The following is a 12,286-nucleotide window of genomic DNA, read 5'->3' on the forward strand; positions in this document are numbered from 1 at the left end:
CAGATGAATATAAGGAATTGGCTGTGCACAAAGCAATAACAGCAAAATGCCCTGTGAATATCAAAGCCAACTCCTAACCATAAAGAACAACAAGAACACCAAAATTAGGCAGGCATTTGAAAGCGTTATACTTCTCTCCCGAATATATAATTAATTTTCCATTTACACAAACAATTTTTTTCAAACAGAACCATCAAGAAACTATGCAGAATCGAATAATATGTGAGCGAATGAACTAATTACGTAATAAACTAAATGTAATTGAAATTGGGCGGCGCTCATATTCTATGGGTGTAAACGTGTCTTTCATGCCATGGCAATAGCATTCAGAACGAGGAATTTTTATAATCATCGCAACCAGCCCCATGTATTTGCATAATATAACGAAAAAGAATAACGAAATCTTTCAAAAACTTTGAAATTCATAGAAGAACTAGAAAAGAGAGAGCGCAGAGGAAGAACCAGGTCTCTGAAGCGCGGCGCAGAGCCATTGCTAAGGCTATGAAGTTGGTAAATGGAAACACCTCGTTTATTTATAAAGAAAATATTATAGGCTGTTCGATTCGGATTCGAAACCCTAGCGGCACACGAGTTGGACTTACTGAGCTCGACCCGGATTGTAAAAGACTTGGACTCGATTCGGCCCATATTAATCTGGGCCTGAACTTGAAGGTAGTTAGTTATCTCGGCCGACTTATTTCTTTTTTTAATAGTTTGACGACGAATTTATTTATTTTTAATTTTCGGAATATGAGTGAGTGACGGGAAAAGGCTTGGTTAAGGTTTTCCTCTTAAACTAGGCTTGGATTTGAGAACCCAAGCGAGAATATTGGGCCTAGTTGCTCAAAAAATTATATAATGGGGGCCCAATTTAAACCAACCAAATCCAGCGCACCCAATGACAGCTAGTCCATGATCGACTTTTAACATTCTTGATTCTTTTCTCTTTTCTTGAGAAGAACATTCTTGATTATTCAATGCACGGAATTAGAAATTAAGAAGCTTCAGATATTTTTTTTAATATATTTAATGGCCTTTTTTTTTCTTCCCTTTTCCCCCAGTTGAATAGGTAAAAAAAAAAAAAGAAGGAAAAAGAAGAAGATAGATGGAAATCCAATTTCTTAGACGCATGCAGCAGCAACTCAATGAGTTACTGCACTAATAATTAGTTTATTAATTTTCCTAAACTTGATAGGCGTAATATTGTGAGATACCTGATGAATATGTCAATATTGTTAGAGATAAAGACCATGTTGGAGAAGGACTCATCCGGCCAAGATAAGCCACAAGAGGAACCAAGATCAAGAAGGAGATAATATTTATCTTTTAGCCTAGGAGATTGCATTAATTGTACTCTAGTTAGTAGTTACTATTCTAGTTCAACATTATCTCTAGTATTCTAGTTCAACGTTATCTCTCATCTATTGGTTAGAAGAGTTACGTAGGAATACTATTTGAATAGATTATATAGAATTAAACTTGTACAAAGCTCTGATATCATGAACGTGTTTATTATATAGAGTAGGGCCGGCTCAATGTATTTGGGGGCCTTAGGCGAAATTTTAAAGTTGGACCTTATTTTTTTTAATATTTAAATATTAAATAAATAATATTATTATATTTTTATAATATTATTATTATTTTGATTCTTGTTTCATGACTTTTAAGTTTAACTTTTAACTAGTTGCCCAAAAAAATTGATGTGGCATATTTGTTTTTTTTGAGTTAATTGGTCTTATTTTACAATGGGCTTATTATATTGAGGCCTTATTTTAGAGGCCTTAAATTTTTATGGGAAAAAATTTTGGGCCTTATTTAAAAAAAAAAAAAAATTAGACCTTAAGGTAAAATAAAATTAAAAATTTTTTTGGGCCTTATTAAAAAAAATTTTGGGCCTTACTAACTGAGGGCCCTAGGCGACCGCCTCAGTGGCCTAGCCATTGAGCCAGCCCTGATATAGAGGTTTGTACAAGTTTAATTCTATATAATCTATACAAAGAGTATTCCTACGTAACTCTTCTAACCAATAGATGAGAGATAATGTTGAACTAGAATACTAGAGATAATGTTGAACTAGAATAGTAACTACTAACTAGAGTACAATTAATGCAATCTCCTAGGCCAGAAGATAAATATTATCTCCTTCTTGATCTTGGCTCCTCTTGTGGCTTATCTTGGATGAGTCCTTCTCCAATATGGTCTTTATCTCTAACAAAAATGTCATGATATTAATTTATCGTTAATTTAGATTTACAGGCTTTTATCAAAGTCTTTGATGACATTTTCTCCAATATTGTCACTGTTTATATCGTACAAAGACAGAAAGACTGATCTGATTTGTGTGTTAAAAACATGTAATCAAAACCAAAACCTCATTCAGAAGATGTTATTAATTGTTTAAGGTGAGTAGGCTGTTCAAGATCTAGCTAGCTAGCTTACTTTCTAAGGACACCATTATTTATATTTATTTAAACAAATACTGCAGACAATCTCGAGCAGCAAATATTGGTGCATATATAATCTTGTATATATAATACATATATTTGAACTTATAATGAGGTCGCATGCACTTATTGATCAGCAGCTAGCCTAGCTACCAGCTACGTACGATCCAATCTGTGTTACACACTTTCTGTAATTAATATTTTTGGTTCCTCTCAAGCCAATACAATATTATTCTTTTAACATTTATTCAAGACCAAGCTACCTTCCAATTCTTAATATATTAATCCAGAAGTCCCTTTTGGAGACCAAACGAGTAAGGCATGATGCATACAACAAATTTCAGCGTGCTTATATATATATATAATTGCCTATTTACCTTAAATTTATCAAGTACAGCCAAATTATCACTGCCGATCGATGGGCGGCGGCGGCAGGTGAATTATGGCATGGAGCTCTTATGGAAAAATAGATATTATTAAGGTTAGGTGCTTAACTAAAATAATAATGGTGAAGGATCATTTTCATAAAAAGCATGATTTAGAATGAAACAAATTAATTAACTGAAAGATTTCATTTTCCATGCATAAAGCCAGGGCTTAAATTAATATAATGAAAGGTACAACCTACCTTAATTATAAAAATCCAAGATATTTCTTTGTTTCTTTATTTCTTCTTTCTTTCCTTTTTTTTATTAGAAAATTCAAGGCGTTTGACTATCAAAGTAACAGTTTACAAGTCCTCCATTAGGACATTAATTGACAGCAAAAAGTTTGTCGCAAGAAAAAAAAAATTAAGTCTATAATTATCAAAACAAAATTCAAAGTTGAGTTCATACGGCATCTAATTGAGAAGGCTAGAGAGGTTTTAAGCTGCCTTATCCGATGGAAGGTCACTCATGTCAAATCAACAGCAAATAGGGCGGTTCACAACTTGGCAATTAATGAAGCGTTTTTTCTTAGCATGGTATCGATTTTTCTTGAGGAAGTTCCGCATTATATTGTTGATACATTATTTCTATTGAGCGTTATGCTTAAACTGATTTATTAATAATATTATGCTCAGCCTGATTTTTTTTTTTTTTTCCAAGTTTATTATTGTCAAAATAAAAAAATAAAAAAAAAAAATTTATAAGCCCTTACTTATCACAGGATATATATTTATGCCTTCGGCCCGAGTTGTCAACAACCAAGTTCATTTTTGTCATTTGGCCCTTGCACGTGGTATGACCGCATGCACGGCGCTAGCTGGCTCATAATTCTCCCAATTAAGAGATTCAAAACCATTAATTAATCCTATCTATATAGCTAGCTTTTGCAACCCCCTTGACTTCTTGAGTAATTAATGCTAGGGTTTTTAATTTTTTTTTCCCAAAAATTTAGTTATTTTCAGTGACGTGTAATACGATCTCTAATTAATCTTATTAAATCAACGCATAAGGGAATGAAATAGTGGGGGAAAAAAGAAAAAACGAGCATTTCCCTGACTTCTTTGGCAACTTTTCTACGTTTCTCATGACGTATAAACCCGTAAGAAGATGGTCTTCTTTTCGAATATTTTAATTTATAAAGCCAACAACCTTAGAAGATATATTAGCCGTTAGAAAGCAAGCATAAAGCAAATTATCAGCAGAGCTCTACTGATAATTTCATATTCTAGGCTTTCCAGCCACCATGGAGCATAGGAAATTTTACCAGAGTGAGGTTTGCGCTAAAGTGAACGTACCCTTTTCATGGGAGGTCAAGCCTGGGGTCTGCAAGCTCAGTACAGATATTCAATCGTCTGGAGCCCTTCTCAGTCATTTCACATTACAGCTATCCCCTCCTCCTTCCTCCTTCAGCCCTATGAATTATATGGGGGATTATAATCAGCCTGCAACAAGAGGAAGTGCTTCTTTCAGAATGGGGATTCATGAGAAGGCGGAGGACCCTTTTCTGGCGGCATTCATGAGGTGCACCGTGCACGACAAGGAGCTCTTCCATGCATAAGTTGTTTGGTAAAAACGAAAAGGATGTTGGGTTTGGAAAGAGGAAGAGTATCTTGCGTGGTACTCTTTCGTGTAAGTACTCGTGCCCTATTATAGAAGATAATCTTGTGAGAATCTCTCGGTTTCCTAAATCCACTGAGAGAGAGTGAATGATGGCTCCATTTGGCTCCTTAAGTGTGAAATGTCAGCCAAACAAGGGCTTTGGTATACATCTTTCTGTTTTCCTTCTAGATTTCCTTATTAATAATTGATATAATTGCCTTAATGTACGTGTATGTTTCTATTGATTTGAGTGAAGAATAAGCTTTATATGCAACAAACTATCTGTTCAAGTTTTGTCTCAAAAACATTAATGTTAAAATATCAATATAGCTCAATCGGCTCAAACTTACTTTGTGTTGAGAGTAATGCTATCAACTGTTAAAATAATGACTAAGTAATTAAATTTATTTTTTCCTATCAGCTTAAGTTTATGGGACAAGTGATAATTTAACATAGTATTAAAGTTAAGGTCCTGTGATCGAACCTTGACTCCGTCAATTCATCCTCAATTTAAATTAAATATTACATATGTTTAGTCTCACCTATTAAAATGAAGTTTGAGCCCACTTGTGAAGGTGAGTGTTAAAGTAAATAATTAAGTGATTAAATTTATTTCTTCTTATCAACTTAAGCTTTTGGGATAACTGGTCAGAAACTAACCATGTTATCTCAACAATGGTGACGTGACAATTTGATCAACATTTGGATCAATTAATATTAAAAAAAAATAATAATAATTGAAATTATTACATCAGTATTATGAGATAGTTGTGAGACAAAATATAAAATATAGGCTAATATATATATATATATATATATAGATAGTATTAAGCTTTCCTTTGTCTTTTTTTTCACCCTCTTTTTTCTCCTTACAAGATGGTCTTCTTATTCATGTTATTCAATTGTCGTCGATCTACTTAGCTAACGAGTAACAACCTTTTAGGTTGGGTATACGTACGAACATGAAAATGATTAAGATTTTGTTAATGGGAGAAAGAAATGTCAGAAATAACGACGACATTTTTTCGTTGGAGGATATTTTCAAGTGGGCGGAAGGCGGAAATGTTGAATGTCCACCAAGTTACTGAAAATGCATGAGAACCACATAATTAGATAAATCTCCACCAATAAACTGAAAATTCAACAGCAGCTAGACGAGGGAATTAAGCAACATTCATCACTCGATCAGCAGATGAGAACAAATATTTTCTTACCAAACCATCAGCAATTTCTACTGAGAAAATAATTACTTTTACAAGGACGCAGACTAATCAAAATATAGATTTAATGAAGAATTCATGAAAAATATTTCTAATATCATTGGCTGAGAAAAACATCAAGGTAAGTACTGGGTTTGCGATTTAAAAATCATGTGATTTTAAAAAGTGCAGTAAATAAAAACACATATTATCCTTACCTATGATTTGAAAATGTGAATTTAATTTTCTTAGATAATATTATAAAATCACAATACCAAACACACTTTAAGATAATGAACAGGCCAAAAATATAAAGGAAATTCTTCAATATTTTGGAGAAGAAAACAAAAAAAGAAATTGATAGGGGTAGAAAATCGCTTGGGCTTGAAATTCATAGTTCCATCGATCTCGTTGGCTTTCACTGTGAGGGACCTTCATAGTTCCATCTTGTTGACTTGATCAACTTCAGAGATCCATTTCGATGATGTCTTCGTCTTGGGGCACTGAAAGGATGGGATGGGATGGGATGGGATGAATTTTCGTAGGGTTTGTGAAATTGTGAGAAAGAGATGGATGCTTATAAAAGTGCCTCAAAACAGCGTTGTTTTGCTTCTTGGTCCTCTCAATATAGCCACATCAAGAGGTTATAAAAGCAAAATGGTCATATATTAAGAGTTTGTTTGGGATTGTGTTTGAGTGGTTTAAAAATGCTATTAACACTCAAAAAGTCCGTTTGAAGAAAAAATTACTCGTTTGGTAAAATTAATTAAAATCGTTTTTAAATGTCCAAAAAGCTTAAAAATAGTTAAAAAAACACTTTTGGTAAAAGTTTAAAAATGAAGCTTTTGCTATGTACTTAAAAGTTCTATTTCTCAAATACAGTCTCAATCAGGCTCTAAGACAAACCTATTTAAACTGCCGCTAAAAAGCTGTAACAATCACCAAAAGAAAGCTGGAGCGGTAAAAATATAACTTTCAAAGTCTAAATTGGGAACTGAAGAAGAAAGATGCACCAACACAATTTCTGGAGTAAAAGTTTCCACAATTGGGTTTGTTTGGCTGATGTAGAAAACGACACTATTTTGATATTTTTTCAAATGCCATTTTTAAAATAAAAAAATCGGGCTGAGTCAAGTTAGGATTTGGAATTCCTTTCCCTCCACCTTCCGACTCAACATGGTCGGAAAGTTTAAAATCCTTTTTGCCTCTTGATCTGCCCTTGTCGGAATCTAACTCGTACAAGTCGGAAGTGGGTCGGAACCGGTTCGGAGGCGGAATATCGGATATTAGCCCACCCCTACTATTTTTTTCAAGTAAACACAAAGTCTATAGCGCGTCGGATGGCATTGTCAATTTTCGATGCGTGTTTGACACTTCTAGACTTATCCAATCACAAAGAGCTAGGCGGCAATGGAAAGTAGGTCACATGTCCATATCAATCCCAATTCCTATTCGTAAAATATTGGACCAAGTCAATTACCATCTCAAATTTCCCACTTTACCCTTGAACATCGACCATCACAAATTTGTTACGTGCCCCATCAACTTTTCCATGACTCAACTTTTCAAATTAAACTTGTCACCTAGCTCTTAAGCTTGGAGCTTTTTAGTCTTTTTTCTCCACCTTTATTGTCGTTTCCTTTAAATTTGTTCAAAAGCTAATTCCCATCTCCCAACCTTCACGTTTTATCTTCTCTATATATATACAAGAGCCCTTCTTCCCTCACAAAACATTAGCCGATGATCATGAGCCACTCAGGCAGCTCAAGGGCTCTTTCGCGAGTGACCACCATACCCTTCTCATGGGAAGACAAGCCCGGGGTTTCCAAGGTAACATACAAAGATCATCAGAACCCTAATACAGAAGGTGATGAGTTTGTGCTCAAGGATCATCAGAACCCTAATACAGAAGGTGATGACTTTGTGCTCAAGGATCATCAGAACCCTAATACAGAAGGTGATGACTTTGTGCTCAAGCTACCTCCCCCTCCATGTCCGACAGAAAAAGCTGCTAAAATTTCTGTCCATGATCTGCAAATCCCCCTCCCTCCCTGCACTTTCCAGCCGCCTTTAAGAAGCTCATCCGCAAGGGGTCATAGAAAGCACGAAGATCCTTTTCTGGCCGCCTACAAGGAGTGCACCAAGACCAAGAGCACCGCAAAAGGAAAACGACAGTCGTTTAGAAATCATGTTCGGTCTGTTTTCAGCAAGAACATGTTTATTTTCTCGTGTAAAAGCTCTTGCAGTGTTCGGGATGATGATTTAGGGCGGGTATCTCAGCTTCCATACGACAGAGACGCAGATGGAGAGAGAGAGGAGTGAGAAAAAAAAAAAGGCACCACTTTTGAACTTTGACGCGTTCAATGTATCCTCCTAGACCGTGTATGTATCTTTCGGTCTTCTTCTTTGTCGCCACCGGGCCGTGCATCTTTTGTTTTTATTTTTATTTTCTCATTTTTGCCTTTTTCCTGAACATGTCTAAACAGACAATTGTATAATTGAAATGGCGTGACAGTAAAAATTAGCATTTGATTTTACCTTTCTACGAGTTCTTGTTGATTCAAATACTCATTTTCACTGCTACGTACAAACCCAAGAGGGTGTAAGCTGTCCTTAAATCTTTTGGGTAAGGGCCTTCAGGCAACTTTCCATCTCTCATCAATTATCAAAGTGGGGATTTGAGATTCAATTTATTGTATTTGTGAGGTTTTTTAGCATATAAAAATTATATGGTTCTGCCTATATATATTTATATGTAACATTACATCATATAATTTTATTTTTCTTTCTTATAAATTAATGAAGATATTTGAGGTTCAACTCATAATAGGTGTGAGATTTATTAAGTATTGAAAATTAAATATTTTATATATCCTTCGTAAAAGAAATAAAATAAATATCTAGGTAGAGTCAACGAGAGCTAAATTACAGGCCACTTACCTAAATTACACATTGGATGATTGGTGCGTTTGACATGGAAGCGTCGTTATCTAGCTATCGGCCTGCTTCTTACCAAGTTGTTCGTTAATATCTTGATGTTATTATATTGAGCAAATTAATTACTCCATCTAGATGACGAGAAAATTGAATAAAACATCCATATATATGATTGGTCAGTGGATAGCATGAGGTAGGCATTCCACTTTGGCGGCAAATCATGCTAAAGGTGTATTGACACTGGATTGACGTTTCCTGCAATTCTAAAGAATAGTAAGGTGCAATTCCAAGGATTTAGACAGCTCATTAATTTGAGCAACGTTAGCGTTTAAAGAAATGACATAAATTTCTTTCAAACTAGTTTGGAGGAAATATCTTTCAACCCATTTAAAATAGTGCTAAGTGTTTATAAACATTTAAAATGCACATTAAATTATTAACGCCATTAATAATAGTTTACTAACTTAGACTAAATTTAATGTGCTTTTAAATTTTATAAACATTTAACATTATTTTAAATAGGTTGGAGGATATTTCTTCCAGGCTAATTTAGAGGAAATTTGTGTTGTGGTGGTTGACCACTCCTCATGAACAAGGTAGCTAACAATCGTTTTATCCTCTAACAGAATAGTTGGTCATTTTTCATAGGGTGGCCGACCATCATTTTACACTCTAAGAGGGTGGTTGGCCACCCTTTCAAAGGGTTTGGGGAATCAACCACTCCATTGGGGATGAGGGGTGGTGGTTGATGATCTCCTTCCCTGTGAACTTTTGGGGTAGTTGCACCACTCCTTAGGGGGATATGTAGTTGTCTCTCATATGCTTTAGCCCAGTACAAGGGTAAGCAACACTTACACAACGCCTCATATGTCGCAATTTCAATGGTTGCTTATGGGTTATTTTTGTAGGCAAACTCAATTAATGCAAATATTGAATCCAAATCCCCTTGAACTTGAGTGTACACATCATGATCATATATATCTCCTAGCTAGTATCTAGATGATCATTTTTCAATAGTTGCTTATGAGTTATTCAAGGGCGGAACTAGAACGTTTTGTTTGGGGGGCAAGAGTCAATTTTTAAAAGTATATTTTTAAAAAATAAAATAAAATTTGGGGATCACCCTATGGCTCCGCTTGGGGTGGTTCCGCCCCTGGAGCTATTATTGTAGGCAAACTTAATTAATGCAAGTATTAAATCTAAATCCCCTTGAAGTTGAGTATACGCGTCATAATCAATTGATCATATATATCTTCTAGTATCTAGATGATTCTTTTTGACTTGCCATTGGTTTGCAGGTTGTAGGCAATACTAAAATTCAATATCGCGCGTCATTATATATTTCTTTGAACTCATCCATAGCCCTCAAGTGAATCGATGGCTTCGATCTAAAACAATAACAGTTGATATCCCACGTAGTGTGACAATGTCTTTAATGTACATGTCAACCGATTTATGTATATAATTCATAATTTTTATTGGGTATAACGTGGTTCTACATGCATGATTCTATTATCGTTAAAAACTCCTAACATAATAAGGATTGAAGAAATGATTTGATAATAGTGCAAACACATACATTAATCAATGTGGCAAAATTGAAACCATGAAGAACAATTTGATATTGACCTAAAATCATAGGACCAATTTAATAAATTTTATTTTAAATTAGTTAAACCTATTTGAGGTACTCGGGAGTTTTTTCAAGCTAGAGGCCAAGTTTCATTGTGCTAAATGACTCAAGTGAAGTGACATTTCCAAAACATAACGCTCAAGAGTTTTTTTAGTCATTGAATTGTAGAGAGGGTAAGATTTTTTTTTAATTAATTAATTATTTTTTTTAATTTTTGTAGAATGCCCTCAGCGTCCCGTAATCTTTTTAGCAGATTTTGATTTGAAATGGAAAATCTACCAAATAATTTTTCAGACTTTTGGTCTAGGGGACTCTTGGCAATGAAGTGAATGTTTGGTCCACAAAGTAATTGCACTTGACAGTGAAATTTCATTTATTTATTAAAATATCTTAAAAAAATATGTGAGGAAGGTGGATTTCGAGGTGTGCATCTTAATCAAAGAGTGTTTATTCAATTGATTGGAACAGTTATTCAATCTGAAAATCGTCCCACTTGATACTTTTTTTAGAGAGTATTTTTTGTTTAAAAAATATTTTAATGTGTCATAAATGTAAAAATATTTTTAAATATGTTTTAAGTATTTTGTGTTGTTTATGAATATTTTTTGTTTTGAAAATAAGGAAAAAATGTTACTAAACAAAGCCAACTTATTTATGAGCCTGGTGTAATTTTTTAATATTCTTAGTGATAGAAAATATTGATAAAAAAGAAAAATTAGCAGAAAAAAATAGGGGTGAAAAGGCGGGTTGTTAATAACCGTATCAAAACTACTAATCACATAGGCGGTTACGGTTAGCGGTTTTTAAAAAATTGCTAATCGCACGTTTTGATTTTTTTAAATTTTTTCTTTTAAAAAGTAGTTAACGATTATTAGAATTACTAATGGCCTATTCCAAATAAAAAAAAAAAAAAAAAAATTGCTAATCGCTGCGGAGGTGGTTCATAATCACTAGGGGTGCAAAGGCGGTTAGTATATTTCACTAACCGCAACCGCTAACCGCCTAACAGTTAGCGGTTAGCGGTTAACTGCCGGTTAGCGGTTAGCGAAATAGATAACCGCCTGCTAACCGCTTTTTTTAAATTGGGCTTTTTTTTTTTTTGCTTTTTTTTTGGGCTTATTTTTACCCTCACTTTTTTTATTCTTGTATTTTTAATATCTTATTGGGCCCAATTGCTATAAAAAGAGCCCATATTGAAAAATCAAAAATATTTGACCCAAAATTTACATTTACTTGTACTTTAAAAAAATTTCCTTAAATATTAAATCATAACTGGTTAACTTTTTTTTAAAAAAAAAAAAAAAATTCAACACAACATACAAAAAAAAGTTCAGAATTCAGACAACTGTCAGTAACTTTGAGAGAGACCGCTCAGCAACTTTGAGTGATTTTGAGATTTCGTGAGATTTAGGGTTGGGAAGAAAGAGATTAATATATACAGGTGTAAAACGACGTAGTTTTGCCTTCTATATAATTTTTTTTTTTAAAAAAAAAAAGGTTAAAGGATAAAACTATTAACTATCAATAATTCAATTTTAAAAAAAAAAATTGTACAAATGGTTCAAAAAATTCAAAATTGTTCAAAAAATGGTTTTTTATTTTATTTTATTTTTATTTTTCCAAAAAATGGTTAAATTTTTTTTTTCTAAAAAATGTTCAAAAAATACATTAATACTTCAACTGTGATTATAAGTAACACATTGTTGAATCTAATCTCAATTACTTAATTTGATATTATATAATCATATAGTCTCATTAAATTATATCATATGATTCATATGATTAATTATTTAAATTCTTATCATATTTACTTATAATATTTTTTATTTGAATTGAACTTAATATCTAATGGTAAATGGTAATGTTCAAACTCCTAAATCCTAAATTTCTTAAGTATTTAATAATGCTTTAATTAAATTGTAGACTTGTAGTTATAAGTAATATATTGTTTAATTCAATTGAATCAGTTGTAATTATCATTGTACATGAATCATATGATTAACTTGTAGACTTATGAGTTATGAGTTATGTCATATTATATATGTA

General features: G+C 33.3%; 1 non-coding gene across 1 annotated transcript; it reads right to left on the reverse strand.

Annotated features, from left to right (window-relative positions):
- Positions 1 to 273: 273 nt before the first annotated feature.
- LOC132191178 (small nucleolar RNA snoR8a) lies at positions 274 to 361 on the reverse strand. The gene has a single exon (XR_009441208.1). It is a non-coding gene; the product is annotated as a small nucleolar RNA snoR8a (small nucleolar RNA).
- Between the last annotated feature and the right edge of the window lie 11,925 nt (positions 362 to 12,286).

This window comes from Corylus avellana, chromosome 9, assembly GCF_965113065.1.
Source record: "Corylus avellana chromosome 9, dhCorAvel1.hap1.2, whole genome shotgun sequence".
In the NCBI taxonomy this organism is placed as follows: domain Eukaryota; kingdom Viridiplantae; phylum Streptophyta; class Magnoliopsida; order Fagales; family Betulaceae; genus Corylus; species Corylus avellana.